This window comes from Agelaius tricolor, unplaced genomic scaffold (genome assembly GCF_023055355.1).
Source record: "Agelaius tricolor isolate 1412-34295 unplaced genomic scaffold, bAgeTri1.0.p SCAF_9, whole genome shotgun sequence".
Classification (NCBI taxonomy): Eukaryota; Metazoa; Chordata; class Aves; order Passeriformes; family Icteridae; genus Agelaius; species Agelaius tricolor.
The window spans coordinates 28,183,319-28,199,894 of NW_027269269.1; the positions used below are offsets into that span (position 1 = coordinate 28,183,319).

The window sequence follows — 16,576 nt, forward strand, 5'->3', positions numbered from 1 at the left end:
AGTGCCAGCACTGGATATGGGGTGCAATTTGGGCTGTGTTTAGAGCAGGAGCACTCTGCTGCTGAAACAACACTAAATGACAAGGTACTTGTAGCTGAAAAGCAGCCAAACCAGCAGCCCTGAGCAAGTGCTGGGAGAGTGCTGGGACAGCCCAAGCACACACACCTGAGCATATGCACACAAATGAAAGAATCAGTGAGAATTCAAATTAAAAAATCAAAACCCCAAGTCAGCTTTGCTGGTATTTCTGCATCTATATGAGTAGCTTGTGCTGACATAACTATTTCACACTGAGGGGAGCCCAGAGCACAGCAGCTTCATGGCAGGCAAAGGAAGAAACATCTGGAGGAGAGCTGGGTCTGGAATGGAGGGGAATGTGTGAAGAAATTACCTGAGATACCAGAGATTTAACAGCTCTCTGCTTGGAACTGGGAGGTAATCCAATTTCTTCCATCATCACTGATTTAAGCTTTAATAATAAATCAGCAGTGATTGTACTGGACAAAAATCAGAAAGATTTTATAATCTCTGGGAGTATATGGCATCCGTGTTTGCTCTTTAATTAGATACTGTCCTCAGTACAGGTTTTTGAAAATAACATGCAGAGAGGGGAAGTAAGGCAAACTTTCAAGGAGTTTTCATCTCTTAAGAAACAGAGGGCAGAAAACTGCTGCCACATGACAATGTTATTGCCTTTAAATGGATTCATTTTGAATAGTATCTATAGAAATAAATTGTCACCCTCCTTTTCAACCTAAAAGGCAGTACCAGTAATCAAAATCACTAAGAAATTGCAAAAACCCCTCAATTTAGTAGATTTAATTCTTTTTTTAATTTTTGGGGTTTTTGCCTATTCAGCTTCTAGAGTGGATTATCTCCTAATATGTGTACAAATCTCATAAATCATCCTTGAGAACTGCTGCTAAATTCTACTCCTGCTTCTTGTCTTCCTGAATTCCTTCTTACTTCTCTCTCTTCTCTCTATGACTAATAGCTATATCTTGTTCTATCCTTTTGTTTTATCCTTTCTTGTGCTTAGTATTTATTCCCCAAATCAGTCTCTTAATAGTGGTCTATTGAAAATTATTTACTTTTTTGGGGTACTGCAATAAAGATTACACGCCGTTATGTCTTTGGCTTGAAATTAAGTCCTCATCTTGATTAAACGTGACACCTGAAATGAAGCTGTGTTCAGAGGACTAAGCAATGACAAGTTATCCAGAGGAAGGGGAGAGATTTGTGTTTTCCTGCACTTGCAGTCATCAGTGTTTTGTGACCATACAACACTGCTGTGGCATTCATAGCCCAGCGATAACTGTTATGGAAGAGAAGACAAGCCTACATATTTTTCATTTATAAATGCAAAATTATTAACGCAATATTGTTGAAGAATTTCCTGGCTAGTTTTCCCTTGTCTGCCTCAGGCGAAAAATGATTGCTGAAGTTTTAATACTTTATGAAACCTCCTGACTGTGAAGGTCTAGTAATTCTCCTTGGGAGGATCTGTGACACAGATAAAATGCAGAAATCTGAACAGGCATGATGGAAAACTACATGCAGTAGAGACTGTAACTTTGAGAAAGTTGCGTCCCACCAGTTCCTGTGCATCGATTATACTGGTGAATATCTATTTTGTAAAGTAAAAAGTATATTTCCTAGAGTTCAGTAATTTGGGCCACTACATGATCTGGAATAGGTTTTTCTCAAGTAATTTCATTAATTACTTCAATGTAATAATTAGCAACATTAGAAGCTTGTGAAACTCAGGAGTTGGAGTACTGGTCACTTGTACAGACAGGCAGTTTGGCATATGTAGATAACCCCATTAATTTCAATGAGAACTGTAACCTGTATAAAATTTGCTAGTTGTTAAATATTTTAAAATTAATCTCAACTTGTACATACCCAGACAGTTATCCATGCAGTAGACTGTAGCCTGTTTTTCCTAATCAAGCAAAACTACAATGAGAATTTTGCTCAATTAAGAACTGAATAATTTGGCTAACTTTTACTCAGTTCTTGGCAGTAGAAAAAAAATTAGTCTTTCCAACAGTAAGTACAAGTGCAAAATATTTTGGCAAGGAAAAAATGTCAGTTTAGATCTATGACATTACCATTTTCAGGCAGTAAAATTAGAATCACTCTGGTTTGTATTAACTTAAAAATACCCAAACCCTAGCCAGCTATTGTGCAGCTAAATAAACAGGTATCCACTACAGGCCCAGATTCTGTTTTCAGTTATAGAAGCCTTTTGACTGCAGTGGAGGTAACTCCCATTTATAAGGAGAAGAACCAATATCACTGAGTCCCAAATCTGGCATGCACCTATTTTATTTATATTGGTATTTTGCTGTAGAAATTATCAGAGTGGTTAATGTGTCTGGTTTGAAGTGGCCAACAGTGATTGTTACTGAGTCCATTTTACTGCAACTCATCTTGCTAGTTATGATATCTAATGGGATACCCTAGATGAACAGCTTCACTAGCCTAGCCCCTCTGAGCTAAAAGGAAATTTTCCAAAGATGGAAGAGTTGGAACATAAGTGGGAGTCTTGCTTGCATTTAGTTATCTTCTTTTAAGGAAATGTTTTTCTTATCATTCTTTTCATCTATTCAAAACTATCCCAAAGTCTTGGAAATTGGGCTGGAAATGTAATGAGAACAGACATTATTTCATATATCAGATTTTTTTTTTCAACTGGTGACAAAGATCCCATTTAATTAAATGAAAGCAGATTTTGGATGTCTCTGTTGGTGTACAGGCCTACAGGCAGTAGGAGAATGAGGAAAGAACCTGTAATATAAACCTTTCACATTAAAAATACATACTTATGTTCAGACCTGACTATTGTTTTACAAGGAACTCCCAAGAAAACATACATGTGGATCCCATTGCCTGCAGAAGTTTTCTTTAAACACTCATGAAATCAACATATCGTACTCCAAAGATTTCTTGGTTTAGCTGGAAGTAGGGCTGTAAATATTCTACTCATATCCTTCACCATGGGTTAGCTGATGCCACCAGCAAACCCACTTCCTACCTGTGGAAAAGGCTACACCTCATTGGCCTGCTTGGGAAATCTGCAGGCCAAGGGTCAGTGCTGCAATCAGATCTATAAATCTGCTACATTATCTGTGTGCTGAAGCTTCTCTTCCCATTCTGATGAAGAATTCCACCAGTTACATGTGAAGCTCATTGAATTTTATTCTCTAACAAAAGCATTATTTGGTAAATTGGGGAGGAAAAAAGTTTCAATGTAAATGGATACATATGTTTTTGGTACTAAAACCCAGTTACTTGCATCATTATTTTGCCAAATAACATGACATGGACAAGTTAGATGTTAGCCTTTTTTATAATTTCACCAAAGTGATCATGCATATTTGTGTGCTGGCTACAGAACTACATTTGATCTTTGTCCAAGCACAGAAAATTAGTGCAAAAAAAGCATGTGAGGATCCAGGACTTCCAAATATATTAAACTCATTACTAAGATGCTTTAAACTTTCTCATAGTTCAGCCTTGTTCACTCTTGGTCATGATGCCTCACTGACTGAAAATAATACCCTAAATTGAATTGTCTTGCGAAGAAATGCAACAGTGTAATTGTCATTTTAACACAGATGCTTCTCAAAAAAAACCTAATTTGAATGTTACCACATTTTAAAATACATTTGTATGATTTTGTTCAGTTGTGTGCTGCCAAAGGATGCACATTGTAAATGAGTTGAAATGTTAGTGTGCAGAAAAGCCAATGTTTTTTACTGCAGATGAAAGACAGCCTCCCACAGTTGTTATCTCTGAATGTGGGGCTGGTGCTCTGATTCAGAATGGTGAAACAGGCACATGCTGAATGTTTACCATTCTCATCCAATATTCTCTCTTCCTACTGTGCTGGAGGGGAGTGGGTTAGAAAATGATAATTGTGAAATACTGTTCCCATGTCCTAGGAGAACATGCTGCCCCAAGAAAACTAAGGAAATACTGGCTTACTCTTTTCTCCAATGAATTTACTCTAAGTGTGGCAGTAAGCTCTTTTATGCACTGCATTGTTTCCCACAGTTTCCAGTCCCTGCAGGTGACTGTTTACAGGTGTCTCTGAACCTCTGACTTCAAATAAAGCCACACAAAGACCACAAGTCTGCTTGAGGAGCAGACACATTTCTTCAGGTTCTCTTCAAGGCTGTGAGATGCAAAAGATTTGTTTTCTGAAAAGACATTTGTCAAGAAGGTCTTACTGGAAGGAAACTTTACAATAACTCTACGCTGCGTGAGAGAAGAGTGAAGTTTAGGCCCTGATGTTCATCTCTGAGTAGTGTAATTTAAAAGAATCCTCCACTGCATCAATGGCAGTGTCCATGTGTAAAATTGGGATATCGTGACTGAACAGAACCAGTACTTTATGTTTGTGCTAATTTATCTCCTGACAAATAGGAAGGGAGCCCTCCTTACTGCCAACTTTCCAATATGGCATACACTGAGACTGCAGAAGTCTTGGGGAGTAGGAGGTGAAGAGAATAAAGAAGCACTGACCAAAAATCACACTGACCTGCTGCAGATTAGTACATTAAAAAAGAGAAAACAGTGTAGTATGGTCTGGAATAGTTTTCTTCATGTAAGTGAAAAAAACTATTCCAGACCATGTAAGTCTTTGTCATGCCATAAAAGGCCTGGCTTGCTGAAGGAAGAGAAGACAAAGCAAGGCATGATTTGGGTAAAATGCATGGGGAGGCCATGTCTTGGGCATGCACTGGCCTCCTGCCACAGGCTGTTTCCAGTGCACTGGCTGGGTGGGGAAGGAGTGCTGCAGTCCTTGTGTCTTCACCTATGCATTTTCTGACTCCTCTACCTCCACACTCTCCCAGTGCCAGCCTGGAGCTGCTGTCCCAGAGGATTAACCCTTTGCTCGAGGGGGAAGGACTCCTACCACCATCAGTGGCACCACTTTCAAGCTCAGCAACTCAGCTTGTGACCTGCTTTTGGAGGTGACCTGTTATGACTTAAGGACTAAGTAGTGCTAATGAGCAAAAAGAGGGCTGAAATGCGTGATAGAAATGAGCCTCTGAAAGCACTGGGAAGGCTGATACTTGCTCAGTTCTGTAAAGGCAATAGTGTTAGTCCTAAGGAAAGGGTACTATTTCTACAGCTATAATCCAAGACATTTTCCTCTTTAGCACTCAAGCTGCACTCTGGGATTCATCTTGGCTTAATGCAAACACTGCACAGGGCAGTTCACGGATGATCAACTCTTATGAGCACTTGCAGCTTTGTAAACTTTGGGGTTTATTAGACTCCTTACTGCAGGCTTTAGTAGACAGAATGGGTTTGGCATTTAAAACCCATCTTGTATAATTTTTCTAACTCCAGATACAGTCACCATAACTAATTTGTGGTGATAACAAAGGAGAATTAGATGTCTTTGTAAACTTATCTGTAACCACAATAAAAATGGGGTTTTAAAAATATTTATAAAGTATATTTGTAAAATCAAGCACTCTGAATGCCAAATGGTGTAGCATCTGAGGATCAAATGTTTCTTATAGATGCTACAGCCAGGTCAAATGTCTGTTGGAGCAATTTTTGATCAGGATGGAAACTGCATTGGGTTTTCATGGGCGGTCCTCGGGAGCAGACACGTCTCGGTATGAAGCTGGCCCTGCAGGTGGCGTGAGTTGTCCGATCAGCACAGACACAGGTCTAACGCTCCTCTTGTGTTTCAAAGAAGAAAAGCAAAATAATAAAAACATGCTCACATAACTGTCCTTTATATAGGTGCTGTAGGCCGTGTGGCTGAAAAACAGCTGTGTTACAACGCCTTCAGTGTTGCGATAAATGAAAGATATTTTTTTCTGGTAAAGGTAAAATAGTATTTTAAGACATGGTGTTTTCCTGTGCCTTCGAATGAGGAGAGTCTGCCTTTCTTTCAGGTACTTTGATCACCTACAGAGAGCTCATTAAAAGCACTGTATTCCTTGTGTTGGCGAGGGCAAATATTATATTAACTAAGCATTACGAAATACCTTTCCTTTTAGTCGTTTCTGCCTTCCTGTCTTTAGACCATGTTTAACTTTTTAGACTCTCTCTCATTTGTCAAAAGGCTTTGTTTTCTAGCTATCATGGAAATGTATCATGTTGGAATGTGCTTTACTCTGAGCACAGCAAAATCTGCAGATTTTTCTGCTGGTGAGTAGAAAATGGTTAGCATCAGCCCTTTGATCTGAAACATTCTAGATTTAGGGGAAAAAGAGAACAAAGTTTGAGTGTGTCTGCAGTTCCTATGCATTATAACTTCTATTTAGGGGACAAATCCATTCCTGGCTGAGTTTAATCACAATGGGAAATGGTTTTTGTATTCCACATCTGGCCATGGTAGGAGGGGGAAACACCTACATTCAGGCATCTTTTCTGCTCCATTCAGCACTACTGAATCTCAGAGAAAAATTGTCCATATCTAGGTAAAAAGTGAGAGGGGAGAAGAAATCAAAAGGAGAGGGAAGTCAAAAGAGGACTGTCTGGCAAGACTTTAAATCTTCAGCTCTTCACAACCACTGCTACTCGTGCGGGTAATGAAACTTCTGAGGCAGGTACAAAGGACATCAGGTTTTAAAACTGTAAAGAAATTCATATTTCAAGGTATAAAAATATGTGTCTCAAGAAGGATATGAAAGAATAAGTTGCACAGTGACTGGAATGGGTATTCTGCCCAAGCCTGAAGGACAAGGTGTGCAAAGTATGTGAGCATCTGAGATTGGAAATAGATCTCTCATGACATTGTCAAGTATGCCTATGGGAGGAACTGGGAAAACCCCACCAGGCATGTTCAGCACCGGTAGACACAAAGTGGGCTTGGGTGTTTGGCACTCACAGTGTGCACAACAACCTCCTCATGTATGATCATGCTGAGATATGCCACAGGTTGTGAAGTTAGGAACACAAAGAAAAAGCTTCCTTGGGAGATTAAAAGGATACACTTTGCAAAAAAATTCAGCCAACACCTGGCTCATCCTCTGTCCTATTTTTACTATTTAATCCCAATCACACTCCTAAGATATCTTTAAAAATTCTGAATCCAGGAGAGATGCACCCAAAGACAAGATTAATACAGAAGGTTGTTTTTTTTCTCATTTCCACAGCATTTCCATTTTCCACATTCATTTCCATTTATTCAGTCCTGAATACAGCAAGTAGTGATTTCACAAAAAGCAGTGGTTGTAATCACATCTGAGGTACATAGTAATATAACTCTTCTTTAGATTTCTGAGGTTACATACCTCCAGGAAAACAATTTCCACTTGGTATATATTTAATTGAGTTTGGGAAATAAAAATGTCATTGTCAGTGTTTTCAAGGCCAGAGCTAAACCTTTCCTAAAAGAGATGTTAATAATATCCAGAAGAGGGAATGAACTCACTGCAGGCAAAAATTACAATATAATATTAAAAAGTCAGACTCCTCCAAGACTCAATTGGTTCAACTGCAGATTGTAGGAGATTTCTCATAAAAGTCTTTGATGTATTTTAGTGTGTACAATGGTTGGGAAAAAACAAACATGTCCTGTTGAGAGTTAACATATTATATAACTCTTCCTCATCATGCTAATTTTTAGCAGAAAAACTGCAGACCACTGGGCTTACCTGAGCTGGGTAAGTCTTTTAGCTTACCAAACATCACATTAGAAGTTGGGACTGAGTATGTGTTAAAGCTTTGTTAGGATGGTGTGTCTTAAAGTAATTGCAGAATGCCAAAGACAGAACTTTACATGTTCCTTCAGGCTAAGCAGGAAAGCCAAGTATACAGAATTGGAAGCTGTCTATCAGGGACTTTTTATTTGCTTGATATTGAGCAGACAGCAGAGACAAAATACCAAAGATGATTGAAATCCTTCTGACCTTTCACTGCAAACTGTGAACTTTGTCTGCTAAACTCAAATTTCTATTTACACTGTCAGCAGTGGCTACAAGCTGTTGGCCTTTTCTTTGTCTTTTCAGTTTGTCATTTATCAAGAGATAGCTTCACGAACACTGCACAGGAGGGGGGACCTGAGCACATACCAGACCTTTTGCATGTTCAAAATACTTAGTCTCCATTCTGTGGATTGCTTAAAAATGGCTGTAATGCAAGCAAGGTAGCATGAAATATGCTGCTTGCACCCAAAGCAGAAAATATTCGATACAAAGTCTTAGCTTTGCCATCAGCTGGCATAGCTCACATTCCCAAGCTGTGTTGCGAATCCTTGCTGCTGCACATCTGACTCCATTTACACCATCTTCCATTAACCCAGAACACACGGATGACTGCTGACTAAATAGTCCAAAAAACATTCAGCAAAGAACTGCATCATCTTCTTAAATTAAATATCCCTGATTTCAGCCTTGTGCTTCAACATTCATCCAACCTTGTAAATGAGGAGCTAGACTGTTGCAGAGAACAAGTGCAGAGGAGATTTCAGAAGTATAAAGTAGAAATTGTGAGAGTGAGTAGAGTAAGTAGAAAACTGAGGGTGACTGAACCATCAAAAACTAAGAGTGGCTAAAAACTGAGGATGACTAAACCATCGATTGCCAGGGAAGTTGTGGAGTCTCAGAGTGGGAAATAATTCAAAAGTTTTCTGGACATGGTCCGGGGCAACCAGTCTAGGTGTCCCTGCCTGAGCAGGGGGATTGGACAAGGTGACTTCTAGAGGTGTCTTTAGACCTCAACCATTCTTGTTCCTATGGAAGACTACTGTGAACTGTAATATTTGTTGCTATTTGCATAACTTTGCCAATTAAAACAGGACAGCCTAATCAGTTATTTAAATAAACCAGACAGCTACATAAAATTCCTTTGAAACTAAATATAAGGTTGAATTATATAACAAATCTTTTAGCTGAACTCTTAGTATTAGATGGGCAATTATTCTGACTATATTTCAAATTTCATTTCACACTGTGGTAGCATTCATTGAATTTTACAAGGCAAAGGCATTAATAGAGTTGTGTCTGAACTTTTTAGGGTCTAGAAAACTGTCTTAAAATGAGCCATTTCCTGAGAGACTTCTGCATAGAAAATACATTGGTGTTTCCAAAAGAAACTGAGTTCACAAGGACTCATTTCATTGGTACATTATGTTAACGAGGCTTTTGAAAGAAGACTTTTCACTTAGTGTTCCTTTTCCCTGAATGTGAAAACTATGGAAAATGTGTGAAAAACATTGACAAAATGATGATGGCAGCTGTATGCTCTATATGTGACTGTTAATGAGCTAGCTGTTAATAAACAATATGCTTTAGCATATAAACAGGAGGATTTATGCATAATGCAAAACCCCTAAGAACATTTATTGTTTGGCATAACTGTTCCTCAAATCAGAGAGGCACATTGTTTCAGTCTTCCACAAACTTCCTGTTATAAAAATAAAAATCTGCTGCCTACTGCCTTCAAGTTCTTTTTATGTGAGTTGGTCTGGGGCGTAGGGGGGCTCGGAAGCAGAGAATTTAGCGAGCAGCAGGTTCCTCAGATCTCTGCTCTGTACAGCCTGAGATCATAAACTTGTCATCATGGTTACTAACAGCAAGCAGGAGGTTTCTATACAACATCCCCAATTCTAATGATTCATGGAGGCAAGTTCATCCTGTTCTTTTTATGTGTTCTTCTGTACTGGAGCTTTTTGTGTCAATTATCACTACTAAAGCCCTAAACAAGCCCCTTTTCTTCAGAACAGAGACAAAAGCAACCACTGGGTTTATTCACAATAATGCTTGGATTGGTTAAAGAAACCACATTCACCAACAGGAGAAGTAAATTGCTAAGCTATTGAATAATACTGCTATGTTTGGAAAAGATTTTTCTTTTGTAATTCTCCTTTAATTTCCTCCCATCCAAAGCTGCTGTGAGGAGTCTGAAGCTCGGTTTTCATGAGTGAGTGAGGGAGTCCAACAACTGACTCCTATTTAAAATAAATGGTCCTGGAAACGTAAGGTAACCTTTCCATAAATAAATACTTGAGTAATTTGAGGTTTAGGTTCCACTAAAATCTTCCAGAATTTCCAGCTCCCCAAGTCAGGAAAAGGCAGACCAGTAAACTAATTCTTACTATCAGATAAGCAGGGATAGAATGGAGGTACATAAAGCATGAGAAAATGAGGAGGAAACTGTGAACAGAGGAGATGCCTATGTTCAAGAAGTTTATACACTGAGAGGCATAAAAGGCAGTTCAACAGAAAAAAGGATAGACAGAAAAAATATCAGACTATATAAACTGAAACATTACTTTCAGTTGCTTGGGTTTGCTTTGGATTTTGAGATACGACCTCAGTAAATCCACATAAAATTGTATAATTTTATCACCTGACTCAATGCCTCTGAATTCAGCACAGTTTTTTTTTTCTTTTTTGCTTCCTGATCAGATTAGAAAGTGTCTGAAGTCAAGCTGTGCATTCTGGTAACGTTTCTGAATAGTTTTGCTCTCTTTGTTTCAATTGTTGTTTTTCAATTTTAAAATATTATTAAAATACCACTTTTAGGTGGGTAGTGACTACCACGACGCTGTGTAGAAAACCAAAGCAATTTGAAGCAGGCTAGACATTCTAAGTACATTTTTAAAATACTTTCTTTCCTAAATAAAATAAATCCCTTGGTCTAGCAATTACTTTCAGATGTTTGATTGTTTATTTTTAAAGAAATGTCATGTCAACCATTTAGAACTGACAAGAACTATTTTGATATATTCATGAGTTTTCTCTAACATCTGCTGCCCTCCTTATGTTGGGAACTATATACTCATCTTCACTGTCTCTTGTATTTATCTTAATTTTGCTCTGTTTTATTTTATTATTGGAGGAAAAACTTCACAGAGCTGTTTGTGGCAAGATTTAGTTACAGGAAACCCAACAGCTAAGCCCCAGATTCAGCTGAGACAATTAGACTGTTGATTTTGGTAGCAGCTCAGGACTTCTATTTGACCCAAATGCCTTTCAGATCTATCTGCCAGTTGACGCTCAAGTCTGAAAATTTTCTGTATTCTTGCTACAGATAGAGGGCTTTGTTTCCTTTGTGTTTGAGGTATATTTCTATCCAGATCTGAATGTTTTGCTGAAATTCTTCTCCATTCACTGGAACAGACTAAAAGAAAAAAAGGAAATAACAATATTTTCCAGAACTTTCAACCTCTTTTTGTTTTCCCCTTAATTCTCTGTTCCTTGCTATCTGTGAATTGTTGAGGACAGTTTTTTTTTTCTCAAAGCAATTTTGCCACTCATGAAAAGTAGTGGGTGCTAATTTGTAATACTTAGCTTAACTGTTGCTTTTTTCTGTCCAGCAGCTATATTTAATAGCTTATATTACTGTTTCACCTGTTGTAATAAAGGACTCTAAAACACTGAAAACTCAATACTTTTAAAAAGTGATCTATATTATGTAACACCAGAAGGTATTTATTGAAAGGTTTAAAGAAATTACTAATGAACTGATCAGAGTTGTTCCACAGTGTTTTCATCAACTGCTACAGACACTTCACAGCTGAAGTTTCAAAGTCCACTGCCATTCTTGGGTGGATGTTTTCTTAAGTGGAAGAGCTCTAAAACTTTATGGATGCTCTTGGAGAATATAAAAACTGAGAAGTGTTTTATTCTGTGACAGTAGTTTGTGGGCTAGAGTCTTGAGCAATTTTTTTCTCTTTTTGTTCCTTTTTTTTTTCTCTTGTTAGACTTTTCTAGCACCTGATGTAGGGTAGGTCACAGCAGCTGATGCCGGGTGAACACAGTCACGAGGGACAGCTCCAGCCATGGAGTGGCCAAATATCCTAAAATCCTGTCACTGCACCAGTCCACCCCACTGGGTTCATAGTTCAGAGCTCCCCAGTGGGGTCCCATGTTTGCGTGACCCTGCTGGTTTTTCATCTCAGACAAATCACGCTACTGAATATGGCACTCATCCTCCTTAAAAGATGTCCGGAAAGTCTGAGGGATTTCCATGATGAATTCTTGCCATGTGGATTCTTTCAATTAATTACCTTTCTAAAAACCAAAACAGTGCAGGACACTACTGCAATGCAATTTGTTAAGCAATAATGTGTTTTTTCTTCCAAAAGTCACACGTGATAACAAACAATACTCTTAGGCATAAGATGACCGTGGACAGTATGAGCTAATGTCTCGTTGTCAGAAAGTTTTCCATTAAGGCTTGGAATGATGTTTAACAATGATGTTTAACAATTTCTTCCCATTATTGGGCTAAACTAAACATTGTATTAAGTATGGATTTCTCAATGAATGTTACTGCTGTTTATTTTAGCATGTACATACATTTGGAAGGGAACACATGTACATATGCATTTTGGGGAACAAAAGTACATCAACAGCATGGCTTACTCTAGTTCCAGAATAAAACCAATCTTTTTTACAGAAACAGAAATATGCCAAATGCCATACATGTTCTCTCCTATCAAACAATGGAGAATGACTGAAAGGGTAGATTTCTTTATCTATGATAAAAAGTGCTGCTGAGGACGATCACCAAAATTTATGTACCATATAATTTTCCAGTCAAAATTCAAAAGCTTTGGTGTATAGCAAACACTTGAATAACTTATTAAATCCTGTGTAGGTGATGGCTTTAAGACAACTTCAGTTTTAAGCTGTTGTGCTTTGGTTTTGGCATTACAAAGAACTCACTTAAGATTGCAAAGCTTACATTACAAAAGCTTACACTGCAAAGCTTACTTACATTGAGGTTTTGGGACAGGGCAGAAGATGGACAGGTTGGCTGCTTTTCACTCTGAGGCACAGATTTCCTGATTGCGTTAGGCCTGGTGTTACTTTGTTGATTTTAGGTTGGTCCTAGGGGAAAAAGAAAGCTTTTAAGAAATGTATGAGCATAATATCCTTCTTTAACCCCCCTCCCCCAGAAACATTAAGAACCATTAGTCAAAATTTTCAAACATAGTGGCTTAACCTAGTCTTGTAATTCCCTATTCCAGCTTCTTATTCAAGGTCTACTGTTCAGAAGTATGAAAACCTGGCAACTCATTCACTCTGAGTAGCCTTTTTAGTTATTCAGTGCTTATGAAAACTGATGTAGCAGTTTGAATATGAACCAAAAATCCTAGTGTTCAGTGTTTTTGTTGGCAATCCTGTAATAATTATGCTGTAAATCAAAATATGGGTTTGGATTTCAAAAGTGCCTTGAGCCTTGTTCCCACCCTTCTACAGAGACACTGCATAACTTTTTCAGATTACAAGGTATAAAATTATCAGTCTGAAATACAGATGAAAAACTTTTACCTAATCTTATATTTCTCCACGTGTGTCATGCCCATGAAAATCTACATATAAACCCTTTCATGCAATGCATGAATAAAATCATTAGTTCCCAAGAGGCACTTTGCTTGGAAACTACCAAAGTCCCAAGCATTACTGCACTCATAATATGAGGATACTAACACAGACAATATTAGTGTTCTATACAAAATAAAATCTGCTTTTCTATTTTATATTCTGATCATTCTCACACAGCTGCTACCAGTCCTATGTGCTTTGCCTGACACAAACCCCACTGACATGACTGGGAAGAGTCTCTGTGATTTGCTGGGTTCAGCTGCCATCGAGCTGTTTGGGGTTCAGTTGTGGATGGGCAATTCTGGATGAGTGTTCTCCAGCTGGAGTGAGCACATGCTCGAGTGCTGTGCTGGATCAGAGCTGGGCCCTGCACCTCTATGCATAGCCCCTGCCCTCAGCTGCTCACCATGCACTGCACTTGCTGCTCAGCATCTGTCCCACAGGGAGCCATGGGCTCCTGCAATCCAGCTCATGGAAAAGCAGGATGATCACTCTTCATGTGCTGATTTGCTTTGTGGTTGAAAATTGAGGTATTTGGCCTAGAGCTTCCTTGCCTGTGTTTTTGCTCTCCAGAACCACTGGTTTCCCACCAATCAGAGTAACTCCAAGGAGCCAAACACACCCAAAGGCATCTCTCAATTTACTTGAAGCATTTTATCAGCCAGGGCAAAATGCAAATTCAAGAGCACTAGCAAGGCTGTGCTGCAGCAGTGCCTTGTACCCCAGCACCCACTGGACCCCAGGCAGCTCTACCCTGGGTGGCCTGGCCACCAAGAGACCATACAAACCTTAGGGGCAGGAAGCATTTGGAAAGGGAGGAGTACTGAGTTCCCAAGGGAGCCCTGCTTGACTGTTTTAGCTCAGAATTTATTCAAGTCTGTTTGAAATGTGCCCACTACCCTGTTTCATCTGAATGCCACAGCAGGACTATTGTAAGGTCTCTCAAATCTGACAAAAAGAACTAGTTAAATTATTCTCAGAACAGTGCATTTTAACAAAAGAGGCTTGAATTTTCTAGACATCGGAGAGTTTTCTGCTAGAAAGGAGATCTCCAAATACCAGCCCCAGTACCTCCATGGTACACTGTTTCCACCCAGCCTGTGAGTTTCTGATTGCTGGCTGGAATCTGTTTCTCCCTTCAGTTGCTTTCAGTTGCCCACCTAGTCCCAGAACAGGCTCTGAGAGCTGCTGCATCATAGCAGCCAGGTAGGCACCTTCCTCTCAAAGCCCAAACCCCTTTTGGATAGAAACTGGCTGCTTTTCAGGCCTTTGTCTTAGACTATGGATTACATTAATCATGACAAAGTTTTCTGACCTCTGGTGTAAAATTTATTTTAAAAAAATCTCTTTAATGATAGCAGGCTAAGTTTTCTGGCAATACCTATCTGGTCTCCAATTGATCCTTGCTTTTATAGATAATCTGTGTTGATTTTCTCCTGACTCCACCCCTCTCTTGCAAGCAGATCCCTGATGAGTTTGGGGTGGAGTTTAGGAAATATGTGATCACCTGGGGAACCAATAGGAGATAATGCCTGAGTATCGTGGGTTATTTGCAATTTATTTCATCCGATTCATTGGAGCTGTACAAGGAAATATGTATTTGCCACCTTTCTGAGAGGACTCTAACGCCTGAAGAGCAGAAACTGCCAATGTGTTATGCAGAACTTTGTTGTCATTTGCTTCCTAGTTTTCTGAAGAGTAGGTTCTCCTTGTTTATCCTGCCAAACAGGCCTTCTGCTTCAAAGGATGAGGCAGTAATTCAGAACACATCTACACCCTATCAGAACTATTAGAGACACCCCTGTGCTCTGCAGTTCAGCTTGGGATACAAACTTCTCTGCAACTTGCAGGTATTTAAGGTTGGGGCTTTGGCTCAGCTTCTTGAGTCAATGAGAGAAAGTCACTAAGTCAGAAGTAGCTTTGTAAACTTAGCAAAATGGAAACCTGCCAGACTGAAGGGGATGGCAGCTACTTTGCCTGTGACTGAGGAGAGAGGGATTAGGCATTTCAGCCAAACAGTTCATTCCTGCCTCCTGTTTGTACCATCCATGCTGCTGTTACTTCCTTTGTGGGATTAGGGAGAGGGTAAAGGAGTGCCAGTGTGTACCAGAGGGCCCCAGTACAGCAGCAGCAGTCACATCTGTCCTTTTATCTGCAGCAGGATTTCTCTGTCTTTCTGCCCTGGTCCTGGCCTAGTTCTCATCCCTCCAAAACAGGACTGACCCCTCCTTGACAATCAAGAAAGAACAGAAAAATGTATAGATGGTCATGTTGGAAACAATGGAAGTAAAGGGAAGGTCTCTGGGTGTCTTCCCTCTGAGAAGGAGAGAAATGAAGGAAAATAAGGAGTCACAAGGAGGAGAAGCAGCTTCATAAGCAGAAAATGTGCCATGTCTCCTTTAAACTTCCTCACACAGAGGCCACTAAATCCCCACCTTTCACTCTCACATCTTTCCCCATCCTACACCACCAATGCTACCCCTGCCTGCCTTGTCTGCTCCAAGGATGCACTCAGCTGGGAGTTTGGTTTTGCTACACAATGTAACAAATCAAAAGATAAATTCCAGTTCCAGTAGATCACTCAACAGGCTTCCACTGATTCTTCTTAGGGGAACTCCTGGCCACTTTGAGATGCTTTATTTAACATTAATATATTTTTATTATCATCATCATCCAGATCTTTCTGTTCTGAGACCAATCACTTCATGTGCATTCCTCCACTTAACTACTTTCAGAACAGATAACCTGTAATGGTGAGATATGGTATTCACAATCTCTGAACAGAGAGAGACATAATTCTCTCTCTCAGGTGTTTTCCTGGAGAAGCACAGAGATCAAAACAATTCTTATCTCATTTGCTGCTCCTGTGTTTGTGCCCAGGTGGAATGTATTCTGGAGATTGTTGACCCAAGGTGACCAATTGGATCCACATGTGTGGGTCTGGACTCTCGGGCAGAGAGTCATGAGTTTTTCAGTTAGGAGAGAAGTTAGAAGTAAGTATGATGTAGTATAGTATTTATCTATTTGATATAGTATAATGTAATATAATATAGTTTTAATGAAGTGAGCATTCAGCATTGCAAAGCCATGGAGTCAGATGTCAATCATTTTCCTTCGCCGGGGGCACCCTGAAATACAATAGTGAGATAATTTTTTTTAACTTGAAAAAATAGTATCTTGAAAGATTTCCTACTGATACAATTGCTGTCTTCCCCTGTGTTGTTTAGTCATGTGCAGATCCTGATATATAGATTAGGACT

General features: G+C 39.3%; 2 protein-coding genes across 5 annotated transcripts in view; one reads left to right on the top strand and one right to left on the bottom strand.

Annotated features, from left to right (window-relative positions):
- Positions 1-16,576, top strand: part of DCBLD2 (discoidin, CUB and LCCL domain containing 2) — a 428,333-nt gene that overhangs the window by 30,012 nt on the left and 381,745 nt on the right. The window lies entirely within an intron of this gene.
- The window catches only part of COL8A1 (collagen type VIII alpha 1 chain), an 87,622-nt gene that overhangs the window by 19,120 nt on the left and 51,926 nt on the right, over positions 1-16,576 (bottom strand). For all 3 annotated transcript variants that reach the window (XM_071433395.1, XM_071433397.1, XM_071433398.1), the window contains one exon: positions 12,706-12,818. The gene's annotated coding sequence lies outside the window, so the exon portion shown is untranslated. The remainder of the gene's footprint in view (positions 1-12,705; positions 12,819-16,576) is intronic.